This window comes from Dromaius novaehollandiae, chromosome 13 (assembly GCF_036370855.1).
Source record: "Dromaius novaehollandiae isolate bDroNov1 chromosome 13, bDroNov1.hap1, whole genome shotgun sequence".
Lineage (NCBI taxonomy): Eukaryota > Metazoa > Chordata > Aves > Casuariiformes > Dromaiidae > Dromaius > Dromaius novaehollandiae.
This window is the reverse complement of record NC_088110.1, coordinates 11,400,101-11,411,002: the sequence shown is the minus strand read 5'-3', so window position 1 is coordinate 11,411,002 and position 10,902 is coordinate 11,400,101.

Genomic DNA, 10,902 nt, shown 5'->3' with positions numbered 1-10,902 from the left:
AAGAGATGAAGGGACAGAAAACTTACCCGTCTCACCTGACCTGTCTGAACATGCCTCGCACAGACCCTGCCCTGAACTGTCCAGTACGCAAGCTTCTGCCTTCCCGTGCTAAGACATACACCATCACAGCCTGTATTTTGTAGTACTGTCTTCCTGCACAGAGTGCTCTTCAACACTGTACTCATTTTCCCTTCAGACCCTCCTAGTAGCTTTGCTAGTAGCAAAACTGAGGCAATACAACATGGCCATGACACAGAGCAGCTCTCCCAGAGCATTTTTTGCACCTCCCATACACAAGCACTGAAGAGGGGCAGGGAGAAGGGTTTGTTCCCACCACAGAAGAACCTGGCTGTCTGTGATCCCCACATCCACTCACAGCCCTGCTGTACTTATCCAGCTACTACCTCCATCATTCAATGCAATAATACTCTATGCAGCTCATGCTGCTAGAATAAATGGAGATTATTCCCAGCCCTTGTGGCAGGGAGGAGTCAGAGTTTGGTTATGTGGGTGTCGCACATTTTATTTCCTGAGTTTTATAAGCCTGCGGACTTAAATGTTGCAAAGGGATCTGAGATACTACCAGATAATAAACTCTGCACTATTAAAAGTTCCTGTCAAGTAAATAGCACAAACACAACTCTCTGTCTTCTCCTGCGATTACTGGCACGTTCCTGGTTTAGTTTGACCCTCGGTTCCAAAGAGTCAAAAATACTGTGAAACTGGCACCCAGGTCAGCTCTTCCTGTGACATCATTTAAGCTACAGACTGCCAGAGCTGAAAAGCTGTGTGCTTTCCCCAGTCTATAAAAGGAGCGGTTAGAAAACATCATGCACAGACTTGCGCAGCAAGGCTATTCCTTCTGTAAAGGCTAAGCAACCTGCTACAGGGTCCAAGCACATCTGCTTGCACCGTAACACAGATGCTGCACTCTGTAAGGGGTCGTAGCTCTTGCACTTCTGTCCAGTTTAATGCAAATCCACTAAAACTGAAAAATACCGGTTGACTGTGCTGAAACCAGAGTCGTCCTATTTTCTCCACGAGCCGGGGGGAAAACAGGCAGCGATAGAACAAGCTTTCTCAGGCTGCCCCCTGCCAACTCACTGCTACCAGGGGCACTGCTCACTGGGATTGCCAGCAAAGGTGCCACCTGCAAACGCGGACACTTCCCCTTACACCAACTTCTCCTGCAGAGGCCACCAAACAGCAACTTGTATGGCAAAGGTTTTCAGTCACTCTTGAGAGTTACAAAATAGAGCTGATTTCTTACACTACTGCCAGACCTTCCTGTTCTCCAACAGACTCCAGCTGCTGTTTCCTTATACAAACAACTACTGCAAGGACAAAGTATATTGAGTTAAATAACAGATACTTCATCATCTTTTGCTTCCCTCAGCAAATCTGTGCAACTTTGAAGATATTTGTAAATTTGGATTTATTATTACAGTCTTTCATACTATGGCTACCACAGTGTCTGTAAAGAATTTATTGAGGTAATAATGTATTTAAATAGTCAATTTTCAAAAAAATGGAACCATTGCAATGGATTAATGTTCAAATCATTAATATTCAAACATATTAAGTCACTTAAAGGATCTATGCCTATGTGTCTGCGTGTGTTTGGACATACACATTTTGGGGTATATTGTCCTCCTAATACATGAACAGAAGATATGCTTTACTGTTGACATTTAGCACATTTTCTTTATTGTTTTTCATTTCATTATGAGTAAAAATGTTATTTGTCCACCCAGCCTTTCCCAGGACTAATGCTATCATTTCTGTTTGCAGAGGCAACCAAAAATTAAAGGAAATATTTTAGATGCCAACATTAAATGTCAAAAAATGATTTTAAGTAATTACTAATACGCTGGCATGTATGCATTTTATTCAGAAAATTTCTGTTAAAAATATTCTTCCGGGATATTCAAATTTATTATGTAGAACAACACAGCGTTAACACCCTAGCTTCTATTTAATGCTTTGGTTCATAGCAACAAAGATACCAATGGGAAATCATTAAACAAATATGCGATTTTTGCAGCATAATAGGTCTATGTTTGGTATCATTTGAAAAAACTCACTGAGCTCAAACTGACAGAAAAAATGCAATGATCAGGCAAAGTACAGAAACATTATAAATGTTAACAGATTTCAGAAAGTGATTTTATGTTAATTCAAATGTTAATGTCGTCCGAGGCTGTTGAAAGGAATGCAAGTCTGTGAGACGAGATAGACGTTGCAGTCAATAAGAGAGCAAAGGAAACACAAAAGGACAGCTTTTGGTGTGGGTGGGTTGAGTTTTATTAATTATATTTCCTTTAGAACTGTAACAATAAGGTGTCAGTAATGCACGCATTCTGTACTTAATTGATGTTAATGATTTCATTGTTTTCTTATTTTTGCTGGTAGTCTCCTTCATGTCTGCTCTGGCCAAAGCCCAGCTGGACAAGGTCGTCAGAATCCCTGCCATTTTACATTTCTCTTAATGCTGTATCATATTCCCAATTAAGTAAGTGAGAGTAGTACCACTGAGCTGTTACTGTTATTTGCATGCTCCCCAATCTAAGCCAGGTCTCACATGCACATCTTCCAACCCACTTTTAAAACCTTTTAGAAAGTGCATGAATTCCAGCAGGGTCCCTTACAAAGTGATGTATTCATACTTCCTCCAGCCTGTCCCCAGACCTAAGAAACATGAACACCCAGCACACAAAGCTCCTTTTAATTTTGGTAGCAGAAATGGAGACTAACAAGGTCCATTCAATTTGCTGCTGACACTAAGAACACAGGGAAAAATCAGGGATCTGTCATACGCATGAGCAACACATGCCAAAATATACCTAGCCATCCCAAATGCAAGGCATCTAAAATGTCTACAGTTATCCTCAAGGTGATGACTTGAGTATCTCTGAACACTCAGCAAAATCAAATATACAGTTATGAAGGGTGAATTGATGCCTCTCAAAATTATCCTCAGACTGGATTGCTCTAGTATCACTACCAATCTCTCAGTACCAGTCACCACTGCTAGTCAGCAATACGTCCCATACTGACCACTATTTATCTTCTCCAGAGTTGAAGCTTTTCCGTTATGTTAGTCTCAAGAAATACAGCTTTTGGGCAGGTAAGCTGGTAGGGAGCAAGATCCACTTTGCAACAGGAGGATCCATGTAGCCCTCAAACAGGCCTTTGGAAACCTGAATAGAAACCTATAGGCTTAGCATAGTTCAAGAGCACACACAAGTTTATAGTAACGACAACTATTTCAGACAAACATGATGGCTTCTCAGTACATATAATCAATACATTTCTCATATCATCCTAGCACAGTGGAACATGTAGAAGTGAAGCAAATTAACTCTGAGAGCAGAATTAACAGACCTACTTTTGTGCGTGGCATTCCCTCCACCCTTTGAGCTACTTGCAGTCTCTACTCATCTCCACCACAACCCCATTTCAATACCTTTAGATGCCTAATGTATCTCATAGCTGCCAGTGGAGCAGCCCTGATTCCCTCCCACACCCCTTCATTCCTTCTTTCCATCTTCCTAATGCTTCCTACCTTTTGGGCTGCCAGCTGGCAAGACTGAGCGTGGGCCATGACCAGTCCAGAGGTTCATGCACTGGCTGGCCAGCAGCAGCCAAGGAGAACACATGACAGCAAAGCTTTTATGCCTTTCCTTCTCAGGGAGGACCAGCAGGCTGATTCATTTTTCTTGTTACCTACATAACAGAAGTCAGATCTCGAAGTTATCCAGTGGAAGAAGCTGATGGACAAGCAAATGAAAAAAAATCACGAGCCCAGGTTCAATAGGAAGCCAGGCTAATTAAAAAAGAAAAGAAAAGAAAAGAAAAAGTCAGCACATTCTCTCTAAAAGCAAATAACATCATTTCTATCACAAGAACTCAGGAATAATAATCCTGCAGGACCCTACTGAAATGCCCGAAACGTCTGCAGACCGGGGGTGGCCATGGCAGTGAAACATTTAACAAATTGTTCTCTTGCCACTTCTCAGGGGAAAACATTTGTTTAAAAACAGTCAAATGAATTTAGAGTGATCTATAGGGCACTTTGTTATGTTAATGACTGTTACCAACTGTCTCTTCTTTATATTAAAGTGTTGACTCATTGTCAGTTAGGGTGAGACAGCTTGCTTGTGCCTTGCAGTCCTTTTGCACTCACCCAAACTACTCATGTGAAGACACTTTAATATGAAGAGACATTGTCTGTGACCATTATTAATCTCCAGACTGAAGCCCAGAATGCTAATAAAACCACTTAGGATAAGCAAACCTTTCCTCAGTGCAGTCTTCATTCCGCAAGATTTTGGCCAAAATTAAAACATTTTTCTTTGATCACCCTGGCCTGTGGCTGACAGCCAGACTTCCCAAACCACATTTAAAAAGGTTTGCACTTGTCCTTTACCATGCTAAGACAGCAGCAATGTTCAGGCAGGTGCAACTGGGGATGCCTCCTGCAAGTCTGCTCCTGAAGCATCAGCTTCACAAACACTGACATTTTGCAGGTCTGGCTCAGATGAGAGCACGACTTGTTTATTCTCAGACCAATCTTAAAATGAAGTGTAACAACCAAACCTCACTGTGAGCTGTGCAGTCCAAATATTACATTAACAGCTGGTAAGTACTTGGAAGATGAATGTTAGGATGAAAAGCAATGGTTATCTACTGAACTTTTGTCATGGTCAATAATTCTTAACATACAGAAAAATTGGATTGAGGCACTGTGCTGCAGAGGTTGGCATTTTGCACCCCATTCAAAAAAAAGCAGAATATGTTATACAGAATTATAAAGTAAAATATATTACTCTTTTTGTGTCTGATGCTGTTACTTTGGAATTCAATCCAAAAATGTTCATACCATTTATCCTAGTTACACAGAGGGCACACAATAGGTAGGTTCAAGTAAGTGGAATCTGAACATGCTAATCGGGCAAGTCACCACAGTTACTACTTTTTCTTTCCCCTTGTAGAAAAGGAAACCATTCTGACATGGCTTTATTGCTTCTTTACTATCATTGCAGTGAGTGCCTAATTTCCAAGCCACGGACTTTTAGTTCTACATGAGGTCTCTTTCATTCAGGTTTTTAAAAAAAAGTGACTATATTAGATCCACAGTAATAGCAATTTGTGCTATTTTTTCATACTAATGAGCAGTAGTTTCACCTTCTCGGCTTTAATGGGCTTTGCAACCTTATGTCATCAACATGCAAGTTGGCTTCTTTCTGAAAGGTCATATTTGTGCAAAATACTTGCCAAGAAGTTATTGTGGAACTTCTTGTTTAGAGTTCCCCTAACCCTACTGAAAGTAAAAGAATATGCCTCCAATGGAGAAAAATGACATACTTAGATATGCTTTTAGCACTAGGAAAGTCATGTCTGTGATGCGTTCTTTAACTGCATGATTTTCCAGGAAATATTTAGGCTTGTTGCTTATGTTTTTATCTCTGTGTTGGGAAAATTTCTAAACTCATGACTAAGAACAGTAACTTCAGTTTCAATAAATTTTGTTATATATAGTTTGTTTAAAAAAAAGTATTTGATCTTGCCTTTGCCTTCATAACTCAAGAGAGTCTATTGATATATCAGGCAGAATACTTTGGGAGAGAAGACTTTGTTTAAAAACAAAGTGAAGGTCAACTGAAATAGTGCCAAGGACATTTTTATTAAAGAACCATTTAAAGAACCATTTCCCCACCACAATTATGAACACTGTCAATAAATCCACTAGCTCCTCCTCTTTCCAAAGCTCACAAGAAAAAAACCCAGAACACCACCACACACCCTAAGCTCTTATTTCTGTTGCATAGCCAAGGTGTAAATGTAGCATTCAAGGTTTGTAACGCATCACAAGACGACACACTAAAGTAAATATTCTCCCTCCCTCCAAAATAGAGAGATTCTTGTCCGACTGTCACAGGCTATTCCTCTATCACATGAGCAAAAGTAGGTACGTGTGTATTTGAATACATGCATGAGCAGACAGAACTAAGACCTGAGTCTCAGGCCGGACAGCAGAGAATTTTAACATGTTACATTCAGGTGGCAGTGCTCTTCACAAAGCAGATGTTTAAGAACTGAAATATCTGAGGAGAAGAACAGTTCTACCTAGCAAGTGTCCACTTGAAAAAAAGACCATTGGGGTGAGGTTCCAGGTATCATTTTTCCTTATATCCCAACCAATCACAAATGAAGATAAGCAGAAATTTCTCTTTTTTGGAGTTCGATGACCTGTCAGGTCTTGCTTCTGCCACCGCCTCTAGACTGTGCATCCTCCGAGGCCTGCCATGCCCTGCGCCACGGCAGGCCGTTTCGGGGACTGCCTCCGCTTGCTTAAGGTCTCGCCAATAAAGGGAAAATGACCATTTCCAAATTGGATGCACCAGAGCATATAGCAATGGACCTTAAAGACTAGCATGAGGAAACTTTGTTTTGGTTGGTCTGTTTAATGATGAACCATTGAATTTCCTCCTTAAATATTACTGCAGCCCTGTTGAAACTTCAAAGACCATCACTTTATTAAAACCATTTGCTTTCTTACCATACTTGCTACACAAGAACATATTTAGCCTGTAAAACAAAAATAGTTTGCAAACTATTCCAGTAGACCATCTGTGTCTCTAAATTGCCAACAAGCTTAGGATGAAAGCACCATAGATCAGGAAGGCTTTCCTTTCTTCTCCGATAACAATTTGGTCTAATTTGTCCTCAAATGTACGAGCTTGCAGATTTTTGAAAACACTAGTTTTATTCACAGTCTACAACAATACCTTATTTCTTTTTATAATCTCAAATTCACCATAAACAGAAATAGAAACCTTTGTACACAAGCTTACTCTTTTGCACTTGACTTGAAGTGATTACTTCAGGAGACTGAAAGGAGGCAGATTATGTAGTATTGAAGTACTCAGCAGTCCTAATTAAATTTTTGATAAAATACAAGTGGTTTCAGTAGCAGACAATTCAAAACTTGAGAGAAATTTTTTGTACTTTAAAGGTTAAATTTATTTGAATTGTTTGCAGGTAGCATGGTCAAAGGACCCAATCACTGAAATATTTATTGCTCAAAAAGCTAAGACAAAAGACTGCTTGGCTGAAGTCTTGTTACTTCAAAGCCCAGAAGTTTCATGAATTTTTCAAAAACCAAGTTTAATAATGGCAAAAAATGGACATTAAAATCTTCTCCCCATCACTACTTATCCATCACTTCCTGCCATCTCAGATAAAAGTCTTTCAGTTACTCCACCTTGACTTCAACTAAACCACCCTTGCAGATCTGCTCACTGCAGCACAGTCTAAAACTGACAGGGAAGAGGGAAAGAGGTGAGTAAAACAGGAAGCAGAAGCGGTGCTACTTCCTGTGTGTGCCACATTCGGTCACACAATAGATCTGCATGCAGCATTTCTTTAGTGTGCCAAGTCTGAAGAGGAATGCTCCTCAGCCAGACTACAAAAGCCCAGGTCAAGTTGACTTCAACCTTGAGCACAAGGAGGAGCTATGCTTAACTCCCAAAGTCAAGGCTAGACAAAGTCTCAGTTAGCCTATACTATTTCACAGTAGATGCTAGTGTCCCCCCTCTCTTTTTTTTTGGGGGGGGGGGGGAAGGGCGGGGCATGGGAGGGGCAGAGAAGGAGATTTTGAAAGGTGAGCGTGTGAGTAATTTGATGCTTTAAGTGTATGTTAAATGCCTAGAGAAAGCATGATCCCAAGATAGGAGAAGATTTTTGCCAAAAAGCAAGGTAAAGAGGGTCCACCCCAAGGCAACTAGTGCACTTGCCAATTCCTCCCACTGTACTACATACTGCCCCTGACTATTTACTAGCATTCCTTACCTAATCTTTCAGCATCCTTGATTGGGTGTTATTCCCCTTAAAGACTGGAGGAAACGCAGTTGTGATCTTCAGCAGTCCCCAAGTTCAGGTACCTTGATGTCATCCTCCTGAGATGTTACTGCAGCTAAGCCTTGTACATTAGTACAGACCTGCACTGAGGTCTAGGACTTCGCAGCCTACTAGAAGGAAGAGCCTATGGGTGAGAGACAAGCGAGTTGCTCTATACACAAAGACAGCATCTCCAGCACCCAGAAATAGAGAGAAACCTCAGTTAGCATGTAAGACCTTACAGGACCTATGGTTCTCATGGGCTGCTTGGCTCAGTATCTGTGCAAGCACCCCACTGAGCTCGCCTTGGCCACTTCACCTCATGCAAACAGGGAAGTAATAAAACTCCTCATGTCATAATTCCTGAGAACCAAGATGAGATGCTGATCTGAGATCCAAATACTGACAACCATGCACAGATCATCCTACTGCTTTACAGGAGACAAGCTATGGAGGAGACTAATTTCTATGAACTGTCATTAGATAATTACAATGTTTTCAACAATTTAGTATCTGGCAGAATCACAGTGCAGACCTATGTATTTTCATCCTTTCTGCCCACTGGCACACCTCTTTTCTAACCCAAACTCACTATTTAAGCCTCAACTCACTAATATAGGGCTGTTTGGCAGGGGCAATTTTATAGGAGCAGTAACAAACACAGAATTAGCACTGGAGTCACTTCTCTTGTTCAAAGTTTCACTTATGCACCCAGCTTTCAGACCAAGGTGAGGTTTTGATATATAGCTATGACAAACTTTTCAGAAGGAGGAAGATAACCATAAACCACCTGGCTACTGTAGAATTCAATTTATTTTGCAGCACACTATGCTTCTCTGTAGTTATTAAAAGGAGAGAGAGTTTCAATTCAAAGCATGTACAGCAACGCACAGCTAAATTGCTTTCTCAGCATTCTCCAGAGAGCTTGTAAGCCTCCTCCGTTCCTGCACCAGGAATGGTGTACCATCTTCAATAGCAGTAGCCTAGCACATTTTTCCAGATGCCTTTTTACTCAGAATCCCTCCCTGCCTTTCAGGATAACATACTTTAGATTAGATACAGCTTGGAAAAATACATATTTGATATTAGCTCATCTCTACAGCACAAACTTTGGCCCACTTGTAAACAAGCTAAACATTTTTCTGTATCTAGTCAGGCAGAAGTGCCCTCTTCCTCCTCCCCCAGACAACAAGGAAAATGGTGAATTGTCTTTCCACCTCCAATTGATCCAAGACTAGAAAGAATTTAGGAAAATAAGATTTTCAGGCAGAGAAATAGGGAGGGAACTCCCTCTTTTTGTTTTGGCTCTTGGAACGGGGACAACTATTTTCCTCAAAAATTAGTTGCACTGTTCTTCCCCCAGCTGGTTGCCATCCTGCTGCAACTAGTGCATAATTCTTCAAGCTATGCTAGAAAGAGAGCATGCTTCAAAGACAGACTTGAGTATCCCTATGTATTACAAGACAACAAGATTCTTGAAGTATGATAGAGAAAAGAGACAAGAAAAAAGGAAACATTTCAAAGCAAGTCAGCCTTTTGGAAAGTCCAGTATCTCTGGTGAGTGATTGCATTTGTACCTCAGAAGCTGCAAAGCATGCAGAGATCTCCCCATTCTGAACAGACTGCTTTCCATAGAAGTAAAGCAAGCTGACCTCTGAGGAGGAAGGAAAAAAAGTTATCACTTAGCAAATAAGCCAGACTACCATCTAAAGCAGAGATCCAGTTTAGAAAGAATTCTGTTATACAAAGTTACATGGATTATTTTTATGTAGATATTTATAAGTATATAATGTATATTATTTTATGTATATAATAATTTTATGTATATAATTTGGCAGATAGTTTTCCCACACAGCCCAGAGAACATACAGAACACCTGCATTTATTCTTGAATAGATATTAACCAGCAGCTTATTTTTAGCTTAAACTGAAAGTTAATGTTCATGGTATCTGTAGTGTTATTACAGAGTATTTTCTTTAACAGTTAAAAAAAAAAGTCTTAAATAAAATGCAATACCCATTATAGTGGGTCAGTCAGTTTTAAATGTGATGTGCCTTTTACAAATGAAATGTAGCACTCAAAGCACTCAACAGCAGAAGGACTAGTACTGAAATTTGGCCAGTGATCTAGGAATTAAATCTAGATACTGCCTTTCGGGAGTGCTTTTGTTATTGCCAAAATGTGCCTTGACAATTCCTCCAGTGTTACAAATATTTTCACTAATGGGCAAATATAACATTCTTTTGTCTAGAACCTGTAGCTCTGAGAAATGACAAACTCTCTGAACTAGCACCAGTGAACTTCTTCAGCTAACATTTACACTTGTTCCATTAGCATAGAACTTATAATCATTCATTGCAAGAAAGGGGAAAAAAAAAACACACAAGTAACTACATAATTTGCTTACTGTTACTTACATTAGACATTTTTAATACATCAGAGCTTTAACTTTTATCAGAGAACTGGTTCAGGGAGGAGGGAAAAAATAACCTAATAAAAATAAATACATTTTAAAAAGAATGCCTTGCTGGAAACTAATGCTTACAGACATTAACCAACAGAGCAGGAGCTCCCAGAAATAAGTGTTCTAACATCTAAATAAACTACAGAAGCACATGATGAACACTTGAAGTCTCACAAACATTTTCAGTGTTGGTGATAGGCCTTCAAAGTGACTATCATGACAAAAAACAAGCAACTGTTTTTACATCTATTTCTCTATTCCCCTTTTCTTCAGAACCATGACTTTCCAGCCTTACTGCATATCCTCAGGTGTTGCAAAGGTCAAAAGACCGTATTTCCCTAAGAGACAGCAGATTAAAAGGCACATGCTGTTCCAGACATCAGTTCTGCACAGGATGAGACTAATTGTCAAAGAATACGCCAAAATCCAAAAGTTTAAATGAGTATTCCTTAAGAAAAGGTAGGCTTCTTCCTTCCTGACCACTTCTTGGTATCAAGCATGACTATCCAGACAATCCAATTAAAGACATTCCCAA